General features: G+C 42.6%; 1 protein-coding gene across 3 annotated transcripts in view; it reads left to right on the top strand.

Annotated features, from left to right (window-relative positions):
• Nucleotides 1-25488, top strand: part of ZMAT4 (zinc finger matrin-type 4) — a 420999-nt gene that overhangs the window by 328872 nt on the left and 66639 nt on the right. For 2 of the 3 annotated variants that reach the window (XR_012502429.1, XR_012502427.1), the window contains one exon: nucleotides 5830-5924. The gene's annotated coding sequence lies outside the window, so the exon portion shown is untranslated. Of the gene's footprint in view, nucleotides 1-5829; nucleotides 5925-20848; nucleotides 21254-25488 lie in introns of those variants that run through there. The other variant, XR_012502428.1, reaches the window with a different exon arrangement.

Raw genomic sequence — 25488 nt, 5'->3', positions numbered from 1 at the left:
AGGACGACAGGCACCATAGAACTCAGAATGTAAGCCATTTTGCTATGGAAACATGTGAATTTGTTTTGATTTTTTTTTTTTCCATTGCTTCTGTTACTGAACCCAAACTCCTTCTGCTCACTGCACAACAGGCCAATAAATCATGAGACGGGGTGTTGGGGCAAGGAATAATGACTTTATTTGGAAAGCCAGCGGACCGAGAAGATGCAGGACTAATGTCCTGGAGAACCATCTTCCCCAAGTCAGCATTCAGGCTCCTTTTATACTAAAAAGGGGGGGGGGGTGTAGCTGGTGGTTACAAACTTCTTGGTGTCGGAATCCTTTGTTCTCACAGCTGTCCATGTGGGTCAGGTCACGATGTTCCTGTAAACCTCCAAGAAGACACGTTACTCTCTGTTCTGCAACTTTTCATCTCTATATGAATGGGAAGTGTTACACCCTTAAAGGTCAGAGCCTTGAGACTGGGCTCTCCTGTCTATTTCAGACTCTAGGCGACATTCTTTTACAAAAGGTGCAGAACGAGCATGACTGAGCCCAGGAAACAGAGCACAGGGTCAGAGCCAAAGGAACAGAGCTAATATGGAGTCAGATTTGTTCTTCCCTATGTCACTTCTGTCTCCACAGATATGGTCCGACTTCAAAGCAGGGGTGCTCGTTGTGCTGTTTTGCTTAACGTGCGGGGAGGGGGTGATGACTGAGAATCTGGTTAGCAATTCCTGTGCACCCGGGTTAGCGGATTTGCCCCAAGGTGATTGGCTGTGGCTGCCGGGGCTTGGCCGGGCTGGGGGTGGGGTGACTGCAGGACACCAGGCTCCCTGTAGGATCCCCACATAGGATCAGCTGGAGGGCAGCAAGGCTGCTGTCTTTTGTCAGTCTCTCCCAATGCATCCTTTACAGATAAGTGCGCTGTGACTCCGCCAGATGGGCTGCCCGTGGCACAGCTGCGCCCACAGAGCGGCACACGCAGGGTGGAGGGAAATGGGCGTGCTGAGCAAATGATGCCTGACACGGGAAGACGGCACACAGTTTATCTGCGAGGCTCCCTGGGGCTTAAGTACATATTGATGGAAGCCGAACAGAATGTGTGAGAACTCGCACCTGCTCCAAGCCCGGACCCGACCCGTCTGCTCTGAACCTCAGGTTTGAGCATTTCACACCACCCTCCTTGGGGAGTAAGCCCTTTGGCTGTTTAGTGGGGTATGTAAGACATGTGGCTTCTGGAACACGACTGAACTGGGATGGCCCCTGCCACTTGGTGACCGCACAAGTTTGGGCAAGTAGATGCATTTGTCTGAGATTCAGGTTCCCGAATAACTGTCAGTCGAGGATGCTCATACTCATCTCAGAGCGTCGTCATCATGATTTCTTGAGAAAATAGATGTAGAAACCCTTTGCAGGGGGCCTGATCAAAAGAGCATGGGCTGGCCCTGACTTCCTGCTCACACACCTGCGGCCCCTCCCAGCGGCAGCGCGGGCTCCACCAGGATGGGGAACAGGCGAAGCGGCTTTCCTGGAAAAAAGCTAAAAAAAAAAAAAAAAAGAAGAAGAAGAAGAAAAAGAAAGGAGCATTGGCTCTTATAAACAACCAGACAAACCTGGGCTGTGATCCTGCTGGCAGCAGGACCTTGGGAAAGATCTAATGTTAAAAAGCCTCAGTTTATTCATCTGTATAATGGCTTAATGATCCCTTCCTAATTGATTGTTATTAGAATTAAGTGACAGTTTACACACCTAGGAAAACATCTCACACATGCTGGAGGCGTGCAAACACTGGCTGCCACTTTCTTTGTCCAACACGGCTGCCTCTCACCCCTCCAGCGCCTCTGTAGGAAGTGATGCTTTCCGCCACCAGGACCGATTTCTCGAGGCCAGTGAGGACTTGCCTGTCAGGACCTGGCTGCGGATTCCATGCGTTCAGCTCACAGCTGCAGTCAGGAATGGATTTTCTGCCCGAGGTGGCAAGAAGAAAAGGCGCATTAACGGGGAACCTTCAAATTCCACTCTCGCAAAGACCGATAGCCATCCCTGAAAGGCAGAAGCCCCGGATTTTTATGTGTGATAAGGCACAGATTTCCCTCATTCCTTCCAGACCACTGCAATGTGCTCAAAAGAGGATGTCTAAAAGTCATTTCCCTTTGTTTAAAAATATGGGGTCGAAGCTGTAGAATATAAAACAGCACTTAAGCTAAATCCTTAAGGGAAGAGGCATTTGATGAGAGAAGGAAAGAAGATTGGCTCAAAAGGAAAAGAAAACAAAGGGAAAATCAAGGGTGGCAACTAAAATAGAATGTTACAGACAGAGTTCGGGTCCACGGGGGCAGAGAAATTAGCAGAGTGGCAAAGGCGGACTGACAGGGCAGGACCAGGGTGGGAGAGAAGCTGGACCATGTGATACCTCGTTGTCCTCTTCTGGCCTCTTAGGTTATGGGCTCTGAAACGGAGAGAGACCGCCCAGGAAGGGGCTCCGCGTCCTCAGTCTGTTGGGCTTCCCGTGGGGGACACCATACACCTGCGCAGAGGAAGTCTCAGGTTTACCAGATGTCTTTGTGCCGCTGATGTGGGAAGCTGAGTGCAAGGATGGTATAAGATATATTTCGCGACTAAACCTCCAGGCAGATGGCAGAGCTGGAATGGTTGTTCTTGAGGAGGGAGTCCTGGGAATGATGAAAGCCGGGATGTTGAGGAATTGTCTTGGGCATTCTGCGTGGTCATGACCAAGGGCCCAGGGCACCTTAAAGGCTTTCTTCACTGGTATTCACATCTGACCCTTCAGTGTCCCCAAGATCCAATGTTTGGGCCAAGAGCACTGCAGGAGTTATTGCTTATATTTTTCAGGTGGGAAAAGCAAGTGTGGACATTATTAGAATCATAGAGTCTTAGAAATGAAAGGGATCTTGGGTAGCTGTGTACCGGAGGGACTTCCAATGACTCGCCATAAGCAGAGAACCGTATATGCTGAAGCTGTGAACACAGACTGAAAATGTGAAAGGGACAGAACAAAAGAAAAAGAGAAAGAGACAAACCGAAACTCCTCTTTAAAATCAGCAGCAGCTGGAGCTTTAAGCTTTCCTAGCAACGGAGACAAAGGAAAACCAATGACCTTCAAAAATCGCCTAATCCAACCCCCTCATTTTATGGATTAGGAAATGAAGGTCTATGTGATTTTTAAAAGCTTTTCATCAACGAAATGTGTTTCTGTAGTTTCTGTTGCTAAGCAGGGAATTATTTCCACTTTTATGTTTCAGGTTGATTGTTTTTTTTCCAAATGGGCTTTTTCGTGAGGCACTGCTGACCTCCCAGAAACCAATTACGCATGAGAGCAGTGCAGAATACTACATGAAAAGTCAGCCTTCAAGGAGCCATAACAGTTCACGCAACAAGAAAACAGTCCCTTTCAGTGCGTACCGTTCTCCTCACCATCTCAAGCCGCATATTCTGGAAGCCCTTTCTGCGCTCCCTTCCAGTTAAATTACCCCCAAAGCTTTCAATCCTTTATCGTTCTCACTGTACTGTCCTGATTCACTCTGGTTCTCCACTTTTGCTCACGGTCGCTGGGCTTAGGGCAAAGTGAGAGGGGCCCCACAGGAACCCTGCCTCGAGCGTGATTATTTGCTGAAATTTACCCCAAGAGTTGGGGGATCAATTTGGCAAATCATCCGGCAGGTAAGTGATGTACCAGAGAGTGCGGCCCCTCCCACCCAGTTTGTGCTGACAGGTTTTGAGAGGTAACCACTGGAACGATCAGCCCTGGATCCTCTGGGGCAGGAGAGAGGAAGATGCTATCAGGAGGGAGCCCCATTGTGTCGCTGAAGTCCCTTGACTTGTGACCCTTGGCTGCCAGCACCAGGAAGAACAACGGGAGGAACAGCAAAGACTCAGCCGTGAATTCTGCGCCCGTGAGTCTCCCTACACGAGGCGCAGTGTCCGATCAGTTCTGTCCCCTCTGCTGCTTGTCCCAGCCTCTGTGGGCGGCAACCAGCACGGCGTGGGTTGAGACACCTTCGCACAGGTACAACCCGGCAGCATCTCTCGTCGCCCCTGTGCCAGCTGCCTCTCGCCTCGCATTTCAGAGCATCCCTGCTCAGCACACGACAGGTGTGACCTGCGGAGTAACACGTGGCTCGGGGGAGTGGGGGTGATTGATAGCACTTGTTGGTGAACGGCCCTCCGGCACAGAGCAGCCAGTTACATTTAATGGTGACCATTTCATCAGTGTCTTCTGGATCGTCACTTCCTCCCAGCTTCATTCTCCTCGCCCCTCTCTGCTGTTTTCTGAAGTTCCCTAGTGAATGGAAAGATGAACCGCCCCTGCTCAGCCTCAGTTCCGGGGTAACCTGGGCTCAGACAGGTTCCTCGCCTTCTGAGTCATTTCTCCCACCTCCAGTAGAACTAGACTAGCCTTCCCGGTCAGGCTCACTGAGAGAGCACGTCGGATTCTATGATCGGTTTTAATTTTAATTTTGGCCACTTAGACTTGATTTCCCCTCGTTTGGAGAAAGAGCCGTTATAGCCCCTGGGCAGTTACCCTTCCCCACTCCTGGTTGTGCAAATCCAAAGACTTCATTCCGGGTCCAGCTCAAGGAGTGAACAGGCGGTTTGGTTCCAGCCAATCAGAGCACCGGATCCTCCCCGACCAATGGCTGATGAGGATGGCGACACAATGGAAACTCTGGCTAGGACCACCGGATAAGAGGCAGACTTTCGTTTCCACTGCACTTGCAGGCCTGGATCTAGAAAATGTGGTAATAGAGCTGTTGCAGTCATCTGGTTAACCCAAGGGGGAAACCATCTCATGACGGAGCCAACACAGAGGAAGCAGAGTGCAGAAAAACCAGGTGGTCCTGGCTGGACACAGTTTGACCACGATCTTCCCTCCCCCACCCACTCGCCTCACCATCAAGCTATGGCTGAGGCTCTGGACTTCCCATTTATCTGAGCCAACACATTTCCTTTTTGCTTAACCTTTTTGTTGTTACTGTTGTTCAATTACAACCCAATGAATCCTGACTAATTTAAGCGTGCAAATTTGCAACTAGTAGATAAGAACTGGGGATCAGTTGCACAGTATGTTGACTCTGCTGTGTAACAAACATCAAACTTGCTAAGAGACTAGATCTTGGTTATTCCCACCACAAAAGAGAAGTGATAATTATGTGAGCTGATAGAGGTGTTAGCTAACGTTGCAATGGCGATCATACTGCAATAAGGAAATGTGTCATATCAACCCGTCCTACAGCTTAAATTTCCACAGCCTTATACGTCACATATATTTCAATTAAAAACAAAATCTTGACTGAAAGATGAAGTTCCTTCTGCCTTAAGTTCCTCATTTTTATAGTCCATTTTGGTTGTCACTGCTAGACAGTTTTCTAAAATTTATTTTTATTAAATGTTGAAGATACAAGAAAGAATCATTGCAAGATTTAGAGAATAGCTGTAAATCAAAATCCCAGTGATTTGTCACCCAGTTAAAGAAAGTTTGACTGTTTAAAATCCTCCATTGCCTCCCTTAGATTCTAAACCTTTCTGGACACCTTCAGCAGCAGCCACTCTCTTGAATTTTGTGTTAGATTTCCTTGTGTTCCTTTGTGAATTTATTATATGTTTGTAGCTCTAAATAATTTATTATAGCTTTGCATGATTTTTAACTTTATATAAATGCAATCTTGGTGTATGTATTCTTCCTTGGCTGGCTTTTAAAATTCAACACCATGCAGACAAGCCCTGACTTACCATGGTTCGACTTACATTTTAACTTTAAGATGATTCTAGAGCAATATGCATTCAGTAGAAACCATACTTTGCATTTTGAATTTTGATCTTTTCCAGGGTTAGTGATGTGCAGTATGATCCTCTCTCAAGATGAACCATGGATACACTAAGAGCTTTCTGCACCCAGACAACCATTCTGTTTCTCGTTTTCAGTAAGTATTCAATCAATTACATGAGCTAGTCAATACTTTATTGCAAAAGAGGCTTTGAGTTAGATGATTTTGCCCAACCATAGGCTAATGTAAATATTCTGAGCATATTTAAGGTAGGCAAGGCTGGGGGGGAGCATATAGCTCACGTGGTAGAGCGCATGCTTAGCATGCACAAGGCCCCGGGTTCAATCCCCAGTACCTCCTCTAAAAATAAAATAAATAAGTAAATCTGATTACCTCCTCCCTAAAAATAAGGAAGACGAGGCTAAGTGATGATGTTCAGCAGGTTGGGTGTATTAAGTGCACTTTTAACTTACGTTATTTACAATCGACTTACCTTATTTATGACTTAGGATGGATTTACTGGGAAGCAACCCCTCTGTAAGTTGAGGAAGATCTGTGTTCTGCGATTCTTCCATATTGTTGCATGTGATTATAATGCGTTCATTTTTGATGTTGTATGTATCTACTATGATTTTTTTCTGCTATTGCTAGAGCTTATATTTCTAGATTTGTTTGCTACCGTAAACTACTCTGATATGGACATTCTTGCATATTTAGGTTTCTTTAGGGTTTACACTTACAAGAAGAATCTTTATCTGCAGATTCATATTGACTAAGTAACCACAAATTGTTCTTTAGAGTGGTTTTATGAATGTATAGTTCCATAAATCACGAATGAGTACAGGTTTTCCCCATAATTCCTCCAGAACTTGATACTATCAGACTTTATTGTTTGTGAAATTGCATCCCTCATGTGAGTTCAACTTACAATTATTTTGCTGTATGGTAATAACATCGAAATCATAATTACATCATACAAATTTGATCAGTGTTTCCTCTGAAGGTAAAACATATATCATATATTAGTCATCTTTTATTTTAAAGTGAGCACCTGGCGTATATATTTTTTCTTTGGTGGGGGGAGGGAATTAGGTTTATTTATTTATTCTTGGAGGAGGTACTGGGGATCGAACCCAGGACCTCATGCATGCTAAGCATGTGCTCTACCACTTGAGCTGTACCCTCCCCCCTATATTTTTAATTAACTCATGAGAAAACCAATATGTTGGTGACACTGTTCAAAGAGAATTGGAGAGAGTGAAGAATCTGTAGTGGCTGATGCTTGAATGAGACGGTGAATTTCAACACAAAACTAGTTAAAATCCCATAATGTAACAAAACTCCAAGTTGAGGGATTTTCATTTCTGTATACAGATGTCTTCTGCATCTCTAACAAATGAAAAAAAAAAGTTTGCACTCATATCAGACAGGAATCACTTACACTATAAATTTTTTGTATGTTCTCATCTATACTTACGGACTTGAAAACTACCCTAATCAACAGTAAATAACCAGTCAAACAAAGACAACCATTCCAAGAGAAGAAGTTGGCAGTTTTTCTGTAAAGGACCAGATAGTAAATGTTTCAGGCTTTGGGGGCCATATGGTTTCCGGGGCAACAACTCATCTTTATCCATGGGAGCAACCAGAGACAATATGTAAATAAATTAGCGTGGCTGTTCCCATTACATTTTGTTTATTTCCCAAAAAAGGTGGCTGCAGTGTTTGACCTGTAGGCATAATTTGCCAACCTCTGACCTGGAGACTCAGATAATCCACAGGTGAGCATGCTGGAGAAAACACTCAGCTACACAGAAAGAACATTCATTAATCCCTTTGGTCTCTTTACAGTTTGCATCTTTTTTTTAACAGTCCTTCCTGGGATCTTAAATAATCTCTAAAGATGATTCTTGATCACGAAAAACTGGCCTGTGTTTGGCCCTAATTCATTTACATAGCTGCAGTAAAAAGTGTTCATTTACACATATAAGCCACATTTTAAACAAGTCTAGAGCTCAGTGGCGTCAAGCATGTTGTAAGACCAGAATATTAGCTTCTGTCTGGAGAAATGAAATGGTTTCTACTCTTTTTCATTGCTTTCATTTTCTCTTTTAATTTAAGGCCAGGGACTCAAACCCAATGTCTATAATTACTGATAAAATTCTCTCTCCTCTGACTAAGGTTCCTGGCCAGCCAGGAAATAGCCTTTCTTATTACTTACAAGGATTGGAAGCTTTGAGGCAGGGGTCAGTAAACTTTGTGGAATGGGCCAGATTGTAAACATTTTAGACGTTAAGGCTATAACATCTCTGTTGCAAGTACTCACTCGGCCCTTGTAGTGCCATCAACAATATGTAAACAAAAGGGGGTGCTGTGTTCTAATAAAACTTTATTTACAAAAGCAGTTGATGGGCTGGATTTGGCCAAGAGTTTACCAACCTCTGCTTTCAGCCATAGAACATGTGCCAGCCCAGTTTTCTTGTCAGATATCATAGAAAGTACAGAAGAGCAGGCCAGCACTCAAGGCAGATTTATCATTTTAACAGAGAGAAAACCTAATTCTCCTTATGCATCAATATACTATTTGCTACTGAAGGAATTATAGCTCCTTTAAAATATTCTGTTGAATAAACTCATCAAACTTAAGCCAGTTTTGGCAAAAAAGAATGTTAACACATTTTATTGCTTCTTTTTAGACTCATTATTTGCATGTATCATAATCCAAGGAGAATAAAAATTCCCTCCTGCAGAAGGAATCAAGGTTCTGTTCTTTACTATCCTTTTTAACATTTTAGAACTGGTCACTTAATCTTAAACAAAATTATTGTCTGTTTTCATCTAAACAAATAAAAACGCATCTAATGACCTTGTGTACTGAGCTGTACCTCTCTGTTATGAGTGCTCATAGTTGAGACTCATTCGTGTATGTGAAATATCACTTTTTACCAAAGAACGTAACATCTGTTTCACAGAATGAGCAAGGAGGTAGGCGACATTTGTCAAATACAGGCATTTTAACACAACCACAAGCTCATTTTCATATATAACGTGACTCCTGCAGCCACAAATGCCTTCTTTACACCTTTTTAATGTTTTAGAGCAGCAAAAATGAACATTTTTGTTAACATTGCTTAGGCATATGGCCACTCCAAAATGCATAAAAATAAGGAGCTATGAAGCAAACACTATATATAATACACTATTTTATATATATAGCATGTTTATATGTACATAGTATATATATATGCTACTATAAGTTATATATAATTTTCCTTGATAGTATTCTATTTTACTTAGAAATTAGTCAAGTATTCAAAGATTATGTATATTAAGGAACTCAATTAATGTTGGTTTAAGACCTTAAAATTAACTATGGGATTTGGTAATCATATTTAAATGGACAGAGGGCAGAACATAATTACCATTGATATAAAAACCTTTGTCAGAATAATCGTTCAGTTTAAACACCTAATTTTATGTTTTTCATAATCGGAAACATTTGTGAGAGTAATATGTTTATTTATTAAGTGAATCAGTATAAGAAGTTTAGGAAGATTAGATTCAGAAACCTCTTCACTAAGAAAGTACAAAGGGAAAAAAAATCCCTACATCTTCCTTTTAAAAATAAAATAAAATACGCATTTGCACTTTAGTTAAGTCAGGGAAACACACAGAGCTGTTTTGGAAGCAGATTTATCACACCAGTCTGATTTGCTCAAGGATTCGTTTTTATAACATGAGCTTAGCTCCTGATTTAGCAGTTTCCATGAGAAGTTTTCTTTTTTTAAAAAGCACATTCAGAGCATTAGGAGTTCCATTTTAGTGTTTTCTGGGAATTGTGGGAAAATCAGATTTAGACAAATTCCTATTAATGTCCATAAATCAGTGAAAACAGAGCTCATTTATTTTAAGGGACTTTATAATGTAATTTATTAATATACCCTGTACATTAATACAGCCATGAACCTGCACACAACATACATACATATCTATGTATGTATCTCACACACAATGAGCGGTGAAGTCTTCTCTCAATTACAGGCACAAAGAGTTTGCAGCTTATGCCTTGTAACTGCAGTCACGGGGCAGAATAACATAGGAGGCAAAAATGCACCAATCCTGATCTCAGATTTCTATCTTCCTTTCCAATGGGAGCATGATATTTTCTTGCACACACACAGACACACACAGACACACACACAGTCTAAGAAATCAGATTCCCTGTTATCTCTTGCCCAGTGAGACTAGATCCCTCTCTGTCTGTTAGAGATTACCTAATGGTCAGCCATAAAGCCAACCGGCCAATCATTGTTGCCACCAGTGGGGAATAATTTATGGGACAAGTGAAAATCAGAACTAGAGATTAACTCAGCCAAGAGCCAGAAGAAGCAGACAAAATGAAAACAGCGTTAGGAATTAAAAAAACAAGAATGAGAAAGAAAAGAAAGAAAGGAAGGAAGAAGGAAGGAAGGAAAGAAAGAGAGAGAGAAGGAAAGAAGGAAGGAAAGAAGGAAAGAAAGAAAGAAGGAAGGAAAGAAAGAAAGAAAGAAGGAAAGAAAGAAAGAAAGAAAGAAAGAAAGAAAGAAAGAAAGAAAGAAAGAAAGAAAGAAAGAGAAAGGAGGAAAGAAAGAAGAGAAAGGAAGGAAGAAAGGAAGAAAGAAAGAAAGAAGAGAAAGAAAGAAAGAAACAAACAAAGAAACAAAGAAATAAAGAAAAAGAAAACAAAGAGAAGGAAGGAAAAGAAAACAAAGAGAAGGAAGGAAAGAACGAAGAAAGAGTTGAAACTGACTTTTCTGTCAAATATAAAAAACGAAGAAATTGTCCTCTAAATAAAAAGCTTAATGCTGAGCAACCTGTGAATCAGAAACTTAGCACATCCCAAAGTCCAAAATGTGGCCAAAATGACTTCAGACTTAAACTTGCAAGAAATATGTTTAACATCAGTTCTTTGATGGGATCAGTTCAAGGTAAACATGAGATGTTTACAGTGAGTAAGTGAGGAGGGGGCTTGTATAGAAATAAGACAAATAAGTTGCTGATTTCGGAGGCTTTCTTTTGTTGTTCTCGTCTTCGTGGGAGAAGGGACACACGGTCTCCGGATAAGAACCCCTGTGGAACCACCTCCTGTGAAGCTCCTCAGAAAAATACAGAGCTGCTCTTTGTGCGAGAAGTTAATAACAAGCAGGGCAGACATCTCTCGTGGAACAATATTTTTCTAAGACTGTGAAACAGATCTGACTTGACAGTTCTCTCCATTAAAAGATGTGAAGTTTAAGTGTAGATTTCATAGTATTATAATTCTCCTGCCAAGAAGCCCAAGTTTAGGCATCCTACCTAAATCTTTTTAAAAAAAATTTAATTTTATTTCTTTTAAGTTTTGGGGGAGAGGTAATTGGGTTTATTTGTTGATTGATTGTTGTTGTTGTTTTTTTTAATGGAGGGACTGGGGATTGTACCCAGAACCTCATGCATGCTAAGCACCCGCTATACCGTGGAACTATTTCCTGCCCCATGCTAAATCTTTTATTTCCCATGAGTGGTTATCTATAACCCCCAAAGGGTTTTGATTATGGCCCACAATAAAGAGATGAATTCATTCATGACTTATGCAGAATCCTTAAAGACAGGGGTCCTGTGGTCTCAGGATATTGTGATTCAGAAGGAAATCAGCATGTATTTTTAAATACTCTTTAGAATTTCTGATGCTCGCCAGCATCAGAGACCATTGCCCTGGAGCACTGGGAACAGAATTGAGGATACAGATTAGTTTGCTTATCTTGGACTGTGCATTCCAGAGGACTGCAGAGATGAGTTTTAGAGGCAGAGGAGCAGCAGGAAGTTGGACGGAGAGAGGAGATACGGTAAATTTAGGGACGGGTGTAGGAGTTACAGTTTGGGCAATAATGAAGCTAGGAGAGGGATCTTTTAGTTGGCCTCAAGACAGCCAAGATCAAATGTACAGATAGTTCTCTCAGGCCTCCTGGGACAGAGCTCCAGCCTGGTAAGACAAGCTGGATGTGGTGATGAATATAAAATTTACTTCTCTTCCTCAAGAGGGAAGACAGCAGGTGTACTGTGTGTACATTCAATGCAGTGAACATTCCCTGGTCACATATCAAATGATACCTGGTAAAGCATCCTTTCCCACCTGCATCTTACCTGGAAAATGCTCAAGTTTGGAAAAATAAATTAGGTTAGACACTTTTTTAAAAACTTATATCATAATTCAACTCTGGATGTACCTGAATGGAATTTTCTCGCTAGGGGAATGTGAGAAACTGATAAGTCAGTCGAGTAAGATTCACTAGAGGGGGCATGTAGTCAGGGACCGAGAAAACAAAGCCATTTTTATGTCTTATAGTGGGTTGAATTGTGTCCCTCCTCCCACAAAGATATGTCCATGTCTTCATCCTTGGAACCTGTGAATCTGAGGTTATTTGGAAAAAGGGTCTTTGCAGATGTGAGCTAAGAAGCTTGAGATGAGATCCTCCAGGATTTTCTGACAGCAAGTGTCTTGACAGGAGGAACACAGAGGAGAGCCCAGAGGAGACAGCTACTTAAAGACAGGCAAAGATTAGAGTCAGACAGCCTCAAATCAAGGAACCCCTGGGGCATCAGAGGTAGAAGAGGTGAGAAAGGATTCTTCCCTAGAGATGCCAGAGGGAGCACAGCCCTGTCAACACCTGGATTGTGGACTTTCCACCTGCAGAACTGTGAGAGCATGAATTTCAGTTGCTTGAACGACTCAGTTTGGGGCAATATGTTGTAGCATCCTTGGGAAACAACGCATACCTTAATCAAACAGAGCAGGGAGGTGCCCTTCTCTCCCCGCTGTTTTGTGCCCCTTGTGGATGACGACGAAAGAAGGAGGGATAAAGCCCATGGGAAGAAGAGAAAAGGTCTCAACTTACTGGGAACGGCAGATTCCCATAAATTGGAAGGCATGCAATTCCAAGGACCAGGCAGGCGAGGAGGTAGGGTACTATTAGCGATGTGGACACACTCATCCTGGAGACAAGAAAACTGAGGAAATGGGACATAAGCAGTAGCAGAGGAAAGAGGAGCTGGCTGTTTTAGAGAATTTCAGTGGCCCATTGAATGGCCAAGTCTGTTCTGGATCGTCCCTTGGGAATAGGTTTGTCGGGATATAACCCCTCCATGATTCTTCTACTGAGAACTCCAGGGCAGAGATGACTGTTACTGTGCCCCCGTCTCAAATTTCAGGTGGATAGAAGGTGGATTTCAAGTGGATGGAAGCACTAGGTTATCACTCAACACTTCTTCATAAAATACTAGATGTCAGTTTCCCCCAAAATATTCTTGGCAACTTCACTGCATCGAACAAAATCAAAATGCTTCCTGAAGGGATAATTGTTAGAAAAGGAAAAGCATCTTGGGAGAAATCTATTTTGGGGATGTTTAAACAGCTTTTCTCCTGTGTCAAGTGAGCAGAAGGGACATTTCTCCAGTCGCATTAGAAAAATTTAAGGCTCCAGTCTCATCAGAGCCAGATAAACACGGGAGAGCTCCGTAGACAGGACACGAGCCTCACATTAATATTTCTTATATATTTTTTCGCTGTTGATTTAGAAGAGGAAGGAACGAAGGGATTTCTGTTAGTAAATATCTTGGATGGAATTTGATATCAAATTTTGAAGGAAACTTTTCTTACTAATTTACTTTCATTTGCTAAAGCCGAATCCATATGCACAGAAAAACAAGGCAACTTTCTAAAGTGCTTTCTAGTTTTCCATAATTCTTTGTTCTCCACTTTACTTTCATTATTTCCAGGAGAAGACAACTTCTTGGGACACATATAAATGGTTTAAAAGGTACATAATTCAAAGAATCATTTAATTTTAGTGTAAGCCTCACCAGAGCCTGCATTGCTGTGTTTGGAACTGCAGCTAACCCTGATGGCCAACATGGGTGACACAAAAAAAGCTCAACAGACAAGGTCAGCATTAAAGAGGAATGTTTTAAAACGTCTGCTCCAGGCTTGTCTACTTCTGCTAGTCGAAAAGCAATTTGTGGTTGACCAGTTGTACGAGAAGCTGTGCCTGGAAATGGGTTAAGTGATGCTGTGTTCTGGCTTTTTATTCTTTACAGACAAACATCTGAGCCAACAGCCTTTCTTTCTGCCCTTTATTCTGGGTCTGGGTCTAATGTCAGCCTCTCTCAGTCTGCTTTTACAAAAGACTCACATGTATTGAGCATCTAAAGCCAGTGAAGAATGCCCTCCTCGTCCAAATTGTCTCCCTCCTTCAACGCACAGAGCCCATCCTGCAATTTCCAGTAAGCCTCTCGCGATGCTGTAATTCTCATAAAATCCTTTTCTACCAAGTCACTGCGACTATGGCTAGGGAGTTAACTTTGAAATCTAACTAAATAACATTTTCTATTAAAACTCTGAGTTTACAGACTTGCTTGTCATAAATTACATATTTTAAACTTTAAGAGAAAACTCTGAGGCAGAGTTTATTATCCTGGTTTTTAATTTCAAGATAATGAAACATGAAGTGATTTGCTGAAGATCACAGATGCAGTGAGCAACCAGCCCAGGGGTTTCTAACCCGAATTACTCATTCATGTACTGATTCACAAATATTGTATTTCGTTGATTTTTTAAGATGAATTTTTTTGTTCAGATTTTCTCATTGCCAACATAGGTACACAGTGTTTAATTGGCACTGTTTTTGTGTCTCAAGAGTACCAAATATCATGGCATTTCTTACAATGAGGCTATCCTAGATGAGATGGAGTATTTCTTTAATAAGGGCTTACCATATGCCAGGAGCTATGCTGGGCACACAAATAAAACTGTGAGCAATACAGTCTTATTTCCCACTCCTGTGATCTTTCCAGTGTTTTACGCCACATCATTATACCACCCAACCCTAACCAGTTGTAAATTGTTCTCTTTTTCGTCCCATGTGTTAGAAGCAATAGTCTTAACAAGATTACAAGCCATTTGAAGTGCTGCAGCCGGCCGAACTGCCTGCCTTCCGTGTGTGCAACCCATGATATCTTTCCAATATATTTCTTTCTGATGCTCATCTTGACTTTCCACACCAAATAGAAGAGGTCTCAGTTGGTAGAATCATTATATATTGATCCACATTTTTGCAACATTTTTTCTAGAACTAGGGAAGTCATAGCTGCGCCAGTGGTATGGAGACACATCTCTGCAATTTTGCTACACTGTAATTTATCAATATTTAGGATCGGATGCCTTCAGGGCACAGGAGTAGCTGATTGGTAATTCCTGCCCCAAAATACCGCCATCATGCTGCCCAAAACAAGACAAAACTGAAACAGACTCTGTTTCTTTAGAGCAGACTTGACCTTAACTACTGCCACAGGGTCAGATACGGTGAAGTTCTGAGAAATCGTGCAGCTGGAAAACCTGAGCTCCAGCCTGACTTTCCTGCTAACCGGCTGTCAGTCTCTGAACCTCCATTTACCTGTTGTCTCTAAGATGAATGTATTAGACGGAATGATCTCCAAGTCCCTCCTGGCTTTCACAGTGAAAGAAGTGGAGACCAGGGCAGGCTTGGTTTCATTTTTCTATTATGTGCTTCCAGTGAGGGATTACCATTCAGCAGATGCTGGTCCCCTAATTACAGGGCTGCAACAACAGTTGGGTAAGAACAGGCTCTGGGAGGTCCCATGGAACCAGGACAAGCCGTGGCATTCAGGATGATTTATTAACCACTGTGGTGGCATGTGGCAGGGGAGCCTGGCGACTGAACACCCCCCGACCCTCTGTCTCCTGGTGGGGAAACCAGGAAGGATTATGGTGGACAAATCGTATTCCATTACAGAATCCCTTGTGCACTCTCTTTGCCTACCTAGGTCATGTCTCATGGCCAAGTAAGTGACCGATGTGAACAAGCAGCCAATTAACCCGTCTTCTAAGCCACGACCATCCTAGGGTCTCAGGGGAAGTCACTTCTGATTATTAAACTTGAAGTCCAGGCTTGCAACTTTACTGCTTTCTTTTTGTTTATTTTAATTCTTGCAGTGAGAATGTACTTGTGTGTATGTGCCTTGATTTGAAACTGGATTCCCCAGGAAATAATCAGATTGGCTCAGATGTGCAAGGCTACATTTTTTTTCTCTGGGCATCTCTTCTCCGAGAAGGGGCCAAGGTGTCAGGAATCCTTGAAAAGAGCTGATGCTGATGAAGGAGGCAGTGGCTTCCAACTCACCTTTGCTCACTGAAGGCAGTGATGGAGAGCAGGTTGATACGATCCAAAGATAAACCAAAGTCAATCAGAAAGTCAGGAGGCACCTTGAAGATGCTCTGGTCCAAATGCTGCATTTTAAGAATGTGGTGAACTGACTTTCCCATGGTTGGTTAACCATCCCCCTGTTCTCAGTTCAGTCTTCTAATCCTACCAGCCCACCTCCCAGAGGATGTGCCTGTCTGGAGTAATGAGGTACCAAACCTTGCAATCAACCAGTCTCCCCAGGACGCCCACTCATCCCATCATGAGGCACTGGACTGGGAAGCAGTGTTTGCCCAAGATGGTCTCTCAGGAGTAGAATCAGGGAAGGAGGCACATGACATGAAACATTAAGGTGAACCCACTTCAGTCCATGGAAATACAAAATTAGAATGTCCCCTGAGACCTGCACTTTGGTGTGTGTTTTAATCTCAGGTTAGAAGGAGAAGTAACTTTGTTGTGGCGGAGCACCTACCAGACGTGACATCAGATACCCAAGGGCCAGTCCCAGCTCTCTAAGTCCCCAGCTGAGCAACACAGCTTAGCAGAAAAAGCCTTAAGTGTTGATGAGCTCGAATACAGCATAGTGAGCCATTCTGCAGTACTTATCATAACTAAATACACAAAAATTCCTAGGGGAGTATCTCCATGCCATGTCTATATTATTACATATGTGATATGATATATGCATGCATGTACAGTTATACACACGTACTATATTGATTGTATTATATAGCTCTATGTAAAAATATATACATGAAATATGTAGGTACCTAGGTATATATCATGCATATATAAGCAATGTATTAACAATATTACCTATAATTTATAGATGATGTGCAGAATTTTTTCTCTTCTTTCTCTCTATATCTCTATGTCTGTAGTTTTAAATACATTTTTTATTGAAATATAATCAGTTTATAATGTGTCAATTTCCGGTGTACAGCACAATACTTCAGTCATATAGGAACATACATATATGCGTTTTCATATTCTTTTCCACTGTAAGTTACTATAAGATATTGAATATGGTTCCCTGTGCTATACAATATAAACTTGTTGTTTATCTGTTTTTTATATATTAGTTAGTATCTGCAAATCTTGAACTCCCAATTTATCCCTTCCCACCCACCACCCTGCCTGGTAACCGTAAGTTTGATTTCTATGTCTGTGAGTCTGTTTCTAATTTTGTAAGTAAGTTCGTCTTTTTTTTTTTTTTTGACAAAAAAATTATATGACAGTTTTAGCTCAGTCACATATTAGTGGCGATCAGCATTTTCAAATTCCCTTTCAAATAGGAATAATAGTATATACTTGCAGAAAAATCTGTGTCATTAAAGGAGATGATATGATGTGGCCCAAGAAACATATTTTCATTTGTCTGAGGGGTCTGGCATGATTTGTTTATTTTTTTGCTGCCTCCATTTCCTCATCAAAGAAAAGGGAGTGATGACAATAACGAGCCATAACATAGTGAAAATTAAACATGATCAAATATGTGAAAATGCGACGGACTTGAAAGGCAGTGCTGTGGGGTTCAAATTCTAAATATGGTGATACAGACAATTTCACAGGACCATTGCAATTACAGTGCTGTGCTACATAAATTGGCGTCAAACGAAGCTCATTCCACAATAAGATACCACTACACACGAGTCGGAATGGCTACATTTCTGTTTTTTTAGGCGACGATACCAAATGCTGGCAAAAGTACAGGGAAACTGGATCCCTCCTAGTCTGCTGGCCAGAAAGGAAAACGATGCAGTTTGGCTGTTTATTATAAGACTAAATATGCAGATTACCGTGTGAACCTGTAATTCCACTCCGAGGCATTTATCCCAGAGAAATTAAAACTTGTATTTACACAAAAATCTGTTCCCAGCAGCGTTATTCATAATAGTCAAACACTGGAAACAAACACTGAACTGAGGTGAGGATGGTTATTTAAAGGATGGTTAAATGAGGATCCTTGTGGTGCTACGATTTTTTTTTTAATTGAAGTATATAGTTGATTTCCAGTGTTGTGTTTCTGGTGTCCAGCATAGTGATTCAGTTGTGCATATATATATATAGTTTTTCATAGTCTTTATCATCATAGGCTTTTACAAGATATTGAATATAGTTCCCTGTGCTACACAATAGGACCTTGTTTTTTATCTGCTGTTCTGTACCTTGACTAGAGTGATGGATCCATGAACCTACACTTGTATCCATAAAATTACATGCACAAACCTACAGGAGTACGAATACCAGTAAAACGGACATCTGCATAAAATCAGTAGATTGCAACAACGTCAATATCCTGGTTGTGACATCATACGATAGTTTTCCAAGATGTGAAAGGTCCGTGGAATCTCTCAGTATTATTTGTTACAGTTGAAGGGGATGCATGCTGAGAGCTGGAAGAATGCCCTGTTGGTTAGGGTTCAGTGCACGCAACAGAATCCACTCTAGCCGGTTTGGGCACAAAGGAAGTTAACACAGGGCATCAGGCACTGACAAAGTCCCTGGGAAGATCTGAGGAGCAAGGTCGAGCCTGAGCTGCCAGCAGTGAGGCCTCCCCAGCAACACTGTGGAACAGGCCACCGAGAAAGCTCCTGTCTGCCCTGCCATCCGGAGCCCCGGTACACTTCGGATGCTATCACACCGGCCACACGGTGTTTTGTGTCTGACGTGGACTGAACACAACATGGGGGATGCACTCCTGTTTTTACTCCAGCTATGCTGCCGTCGAGAGAAATGGCAGACTCAGCAGAAGCGCCAACTCTATCTCATTTCCAAACCTCCCTCTGTGCTTTGGCTTGGGGACAAGTGGATCCTGTGGGAAACCTGAGGCTTAAGGGAGTCTGAGAAAATGTGATTTGCAGGGGCAGTCTTGTGGCGTCTGATGCTCCCTCCAGGCAGATGGTGTCAATACTGAGTCAAAGGATAGGACACCCAGCTGGTGTCCAGGCTGAGACTTGTTTGTCGTTGTGGGGAAAAAGCCCTACACATTTTTTGGCGACTAGAAGTGTCAGGAGTGTCCCGGTGCAAGCAGTAAAGGAGGCTCTCAGATGAATGGAAGACGTATTGGAAAAGAACTGGGTTTCTCCCTACACAAACGGGGTTTTTCATGTACACGGTGCCATGTAGGACCTGGGATGTTTAAGCAGAAAACCTCAGTCAGACTATCACAGTTAGTCAAGGGCATCCGGGACTCCTTAGAATGGAATCCTGCCAAGTCTTTCCATTTCTTCAAAGATATCATCTCCAACATCTTAGTAGGTCACAAAATGTTCCTCGTTATCTGGCTCATGCTTGCTTTCCTACTTCACCTCCAAATTAGTTCTTCCTCCTGGACCCTGTGTTCTGGGCAGTGGGTTCAGGGTTCCACTCTTTCCACATCTTGTACGCTCCTTTGCCCTTCTGTAGAATGCCACCTACCCCGCTGTGCAGGTGACAAACTCCCATGTGTCGCTGAAGACCAACTCAGAATTGACCCTCCCCACCTTTTTCTTTCACTAGAATGTGAGTCCCTGGCATAAAAGACTGTGTCCAGGTTCCACAAATTATAAACACTTGAGTCGGGAGGTTTACCTGCATTTAACTGGCTCCAAAGTCAGGTGAACTGGCTGTCAAAGAATTAGGAGGAAGGAGTTCTGCAAGCAGGAAAGGAGGGAATTCAACAAAGGAACAGCATATGAAAAGGCAGGGAGTTTAGGAACATCATGATGGAAAAGGACAAGAAACCCAGGGATGCAAGAGATGAGGCTGGCGAGGAGGCAGGGACCAGGTTGTAACACGCCTCTCAGAGGTAAAGACTGAGTCACACACACTGGCAAAGGTGACCCCACACAACTGATGAATTCAAGGACTGTTCACTTCTCAGCTGAATTCCTGAGAACACTGAGTAGCTCCTGGGGTGACGCTATCAAACTCTCTTGTACCCCATAAAAAAGAAAACCGCCTCTCCATCTCCAGTATGGCTTTGATTAGAAAAATGTTATTAACCTTTCACAAACATACCATTTTGTTTTCTGGGAGTTTGGTCAAAGCCCCGCATTTATCTTGGAAATGCTAGTTTCTGCACTATTTTTAATTGAAGGGCTTTAGGGCAAATTCAATTACGTTGTGGTATATGAACTGAAACTTGCACTATATTAAAAATATTCCACTTCACAGTTCGCCAACTAACCGATTGCTAATTTGAGTGCCATCGTCATTCCGAATTTGCACTTACACTAAAAAAAAAAAGGTGGGGGGGAGGGTATAGCTCAGTGGTAGGGTGTGTGCTTGGCTAGGTTCAATCCGCAGTCCCTCCATTACAAATTAATAAATAAACAAACAAACTTAATTACCACCACCCCCCCAAAGAAATTTAAAAACAAACAAACAATGAGTAAAAAATAAATAAAAAAGATAAAGATGGAAACAGAAAAAGGAAGAAATTAACTGAGGGCTTCCACAATCACACATGTGTCCCAAATGCACTTGGGCAACTTAAAGACAACCTGTCTAAAAGGGTACCAGTCTTCACTGGCACTTAGAGAATCACAAAGCTGGACGGGGCCTCAGAGATGCTCTTTCAAATTCCTCCTCTTAGGGATGAGCAAAACTGAGGTTCAAAGAGGATGACCCATTCAATAAAGGTACCGGAGCTAAGGATAAAAAAACCAAGGGTCCTGCCCAGCGGTGGTCTCAGCTCTGTCCCAGGTCAGTTGGCTTCCTAATTGTGTCCTTGGGTGACATTCACTTTCTAGGGGCCCCGTAACGAGGGGTCCTCATGTGTTAGGCGGGTGCAGCAGTGGAGGGGAGACATACAGGGATGGAGCTGGCACAACTCCGTTCTGATCTCGGTTCTGTCCTTCCCAGCCCCTTTCGAGCTGCACATGTCACCGGGTTCACTGTGTTTTGCCACCAGCCCCTCCTACGCACCTTACTCCATCTTCGGAAACCACCTCCCGACAACGTCCAGCCCAGGAGAGTGGACCCCGAGGACAGGAAGCGAGTGGGGCAGGCAGGAGGCTTTAGATCTGTATTGAAGCCACTCTGTCCACTGACAATACCAAGATGCGCTTCAGGGCTAAATTGGAATTACCTTTTAGCCATTGTTTTTCATTAACCGCAGCTGTCCACCTCTTGTTAGCAAAGCCAAGGCCGCGCTGCTGAACAGCTGCTTCATATCCCCGCACAATCGTCAGGGCAAATGTCCATAAATCATTATGCAAATGTGCGGACTGTGACTATGTCGATGTGACGGTTCACATTCGGATGCACTGAATTCCATGTGTCAAGAATTTTTCAGGCAAAAAAAAAAAAAGAAAGAATTTTTCAAGCCGTTGTATTTAGACCTTAGCTAGAAGAAGCTTTTGCAGGAATCGCTAGGAAGAATTCACAGTCTGGAGGATGGTACGAAATTTCCCCCTGCTTAGTAAATATTGCTGGAATAACATCTTTTCAATTAAAAGGATATTCTGATTAAAAGGTGACAGTGCCACTGATCTGACCCCTCAGCAGAACCATTGCATTTTTGCCTATTTGCATTGCAGGCTTGAAAATTATGCTTGAAAATTTAAACACCACCACGCATTTGCCCTTTCTCAATTTACTTGTTAAAACACATAATACGTCTTACATATTTTCCTGATTTCTAGTTTTCGTTCCTTATTTTAAGTAAAATGTATTTTTATCACCTTGGTGAACTATAATTTAATATAACAATTTCTCTCTTTTAATTTTGTTGCTATTATAAATTGCTGCCATAAATATAGGTATGCTTTCTTTTTTACTTTTATAGAATTCTTTTCCTTAGGGAAAGAAATGCCAGGTTTGGACCCCAAATGTGAATGCTTTTATGGTACATGCTGTAGATTATTATATTGATTTCCAAGAGGGACACACTAATTTGCAATACCACCAACAGTACATGTGTTTACCAGTTTTCCAGGAATCTCACCATCTTGGCTTTTACAGATTTATTTTTTGAAGTTTTGCTAATTTTCCAGGTAGTAAAATGCACTCAGGTTGCTATATACCATTTATTTGATGAATTGGTTGATTGATTCATTTAACTAGCCAGTCAAGAGCTATTTATCAGACAAATGCCTTGCTTAGAGCTGGAGAAAGAGAGAGAGAGAGAGAGAGAGAGAGAGATGAAGTTCTAAATAGCCCTCAGCATCTCAGTTACTGGCATGGCACCTGTTATAGCGGAGTGTTTTAAGAATAATGGTAGAGTTAGACACAGGGCTGTGACAGCTGGGTATTCCAGGAAAAGAAGCAGAGAGAAATCGTGGGCAAAGGCATGGATGACATCACGAGGGGGAAAAATCAGCTCAGAAGAAGCTAGCTGGAGAAATGTGCAGAACCACGTGCCCTTGCCTGGAGCGTGGGCTGCGTGGAGTTAAATGCAGAGAGAAGAGATGGGCTGATTGGTTAGCACTATTTTGGCTTCAAGTGTCATGAATGTCAAGCAGAAATGGTTTAAGCTGGAAGGAGCAGAAGGAGAAGAAGGAGGCAGAGCTGTCTTTGTTGTAAAGGTCTGTGGGATCTCAGTGAGCAGTACCGCCAGGTCTGAGACGTAACTGGAATCAGAAAAGAAAGCTGAAGCCCTGGCAGGCATTTCTTTCCTCTCTCCTGTTTCTCTCTGGATCGTTCTCTGGGTCTCTTTTTCATCTCTCGCTCCCTACCTACATTCTCTGGCTTTTTTTTTTTTCCCTTTAGCTTTTTTTTTTCAGTTTAGAGGGGAGGAAACTGAACCACCAACAGTTTTACAAAACACAATTTAGACATCGAAACAGAGCCAGGCTCACTCTTTGGTTCTAGTTCAAAATTTCCAAGGAAGTCCTCTGATTGCCCCAGTTTGGGTTTAAAGACCCACCCCTGAAACAGTGCACTGGGGCCATGAAGCCAGGACATCAGGGCTCTATACAAACATGGAAACTCTTGCTGCAAATTTGATTGTCCCAGAGAGAAGTAACTGTTCCAAGAAAGGGGTTAGGCGGGTATGGAGGTTCCAGGAAAACAAAACCATAGGTGTCCGTTATTATGGAAGAGAAAGTCTACAGCACCATCATGAATGACGTTAGACAATGTGCCAAGGACTTGCCATTTTCTACAGGCAATATGGTTTTATTATTTGGCCAACCTGTTTATCTTCTACCCTTGTATTTCTCTATCCTTCTGTTTGTTCTGGATGATTTGGTCTGCCTAGCCCACTTTTGGGGAGCTGTGGTCCACTTGGGGGGCACTGGTAGAGAAGACTGAGGGAGCTGAATACTTCCTTCAGTGTGGGCAGAGAAACTACCTGGATACAGATAAACCATCACATTGTTATTGGAATATGCCTTGACCTTGACCTTGACCTTGAAAAAGACTCTATGGGGTCTATGTGCCTTAGCCTCTTCCCACGCTGTTGATTGAGAGACTCACTCAAGCTGGACCAGAGTCATTCCAAGGGGCTACTTTACCTTCTGGTCTCTTGACCTTGAACAAGGCTGATTCCTTCTTTCTTTCTCTAACCCCACCCTTTTTTAGCACTTTCCAAATACGTGTAAACCATCAGGTCATTTTGTGGTAAGAGGTGGTTGAAAAAGGCTAAATCTGAAGAGATTTTTTTTTTTAAGCTGGAGTCTGAGATAAGCAGATTGCTTTTTTTTTTTTTTTTTTTTTTTTTTTTTAAGTTAGAATGATCACTCTGGCAGCAGCAGACGATGGATTGCTGTAGATTGAGGTTAGAGGCAGCAACACCAGTTGGGAAGATTGTTCTATTAATCCAAGTGAGAAATGATGAAGGCTGGAACTCAGACAGTGCCGTGGAGACAGTCATGGGGAGGTAGACAATAGATATTGTTAAGACTTGATAAATCATTTAAGGAGTTTTGTGCAGCAAGTAATAGGAAAATAAACAGCACAAACTAGCCTCCACAATAAATCTGTTTGCTAACAAAATGTGAAATCCAGAAAGAAAGGAGACTTCAGAGTTGCTTGCAGTGATTTCTGCTCTGTCTGTCCACTTCATTTCCTGTGCTCACTGCTTTGTGTTAATTTTCTTCTCAAGATAATAGCAAGATGGTTACAGCAATTCCAGGTCTATTATCTATCCATTTAGGAAGTCATCCAGAGAGAAGATCATTTCCAGAAGCTTGCCCGGCAAATAGGACCAGACTTTCCCAGAAGCTCCTAATACAATTCTCTTTGATTCTCACTAGCCTGGATTGGGTCATGCACCCGTCCCTGAATCAGTCACCGGCCAGGGGAATAGGGTAACTATTAAGCCAATCGGGAACATTCCTGAAGTTGAGAGTGGGGTTCACTTCCCCCCGGAAGCAAATGAACTGTGTTCGCGTGAGTAATGGGGTCGGGTGGGGGCGATCGGAACAAAAGCAAGAGTTTCCTAGCAATAGGGGAGGGGAAGGTAAGATATGTTGTAAGCAGTCAACGTTATTCAGTACAGTTAGGGATTTTTGAGTGTGGGGAAGTGGAGAGAGTGACCATGATGACTTTCAGGTTTCTTGAACTGGTAGATTCACCAGGAAGAAAGATGCATGTTTGGGAGTCATGGGCCCGTGGAAGTTACGTGGTGCAAAGGTGCCTGGTGAGGTCATTGTTGGGCAAGATAACCCAAGGAGGTGTGTGGCGCGACTGCAGACAAAGAGAAAATATAGGCTGGAATGAACTAAATGCGTTTGCATATCAAAGAGGTGTTTCTTGAATTTGGATAGCTGTTGCCATGAAATGTCTCCATAAGCAAATGATTTCTAAACTCCCTGTGACAGCTCATCATTTTTAAAGCAATATCGCCCCACCGGACAAAGAGTTCACTTAGACTAAAGAGTATGAAAAGGAACTTCAGAGTTAGTAGCAGTGGGATTTGACCTAAAGTTAACACATACATCGTAGATTGTAAACGTATTTGGAATCCTTTTATGACACAAATAAGTGGCTATGGTTAATAGGCCACATGGCTTCTCTTGGAATAAAGAAATGTTTGGTGAACCTGTAGTTGGTGACTTTGCTGTTAGTGGTAATAAATTATGCTTGACAAGCTTGTAGGAGGACTTCGGCAAGAGCTCAAAGAATATTAAAGTCAAATCAAACTGAAAGTATGGAGATTTCGTGCTTCCAAATCAGAAGTGAAGGGACAGACATGCAGGGGGAGAAATGAGCTGAGTCTGCTAGATTCCTGGTTGTGGTGAGGACGACAAGCCCAGCTCTGCTGGCTGGTGGTCCCCCCCCCCGCCCCCCCGCCCCAACCAGCACCTGCAGTGATGGGATGGAGGAAACCTTCCTCCCAAGTGTGCAGGCACAGACAGGAAGCCAAGCCCTTCCCACCTGCAGAAGCCCTGCCAGCCTGAGAAGAGAACAGGGCTGCCAAAGCCTGGCTGAGTGACAGTTCAGCCAGCAGGCCCAGCCCCAGAACTTTCTAGTTTCGTTTTTAGAGGACGTTCCCCAAATAACAGGAAAAGGATCCAATCGATGGTTGTTCTAAGCCAAAAAGGAAAAGCTGTTTCGAT

This window comes from Camelus bactrianus, chromosome 26, assembly GCF_048773025.1.
Source record: "Camelus bactrianus isolate YW-2024 breed Bactrian camel chromosome 26, ASM4877302v1, whole genome shotgun sequence".
Taxonomy (NCBI): Eukaryota; Metazoa; Chordata; class Mammalia; order Artiodactyla; family Camelidae; genus Camelus; species Camelus bactrianus.
This window is presented reverse-complemented; position numbering and strand designations above follow the sequence as displayed.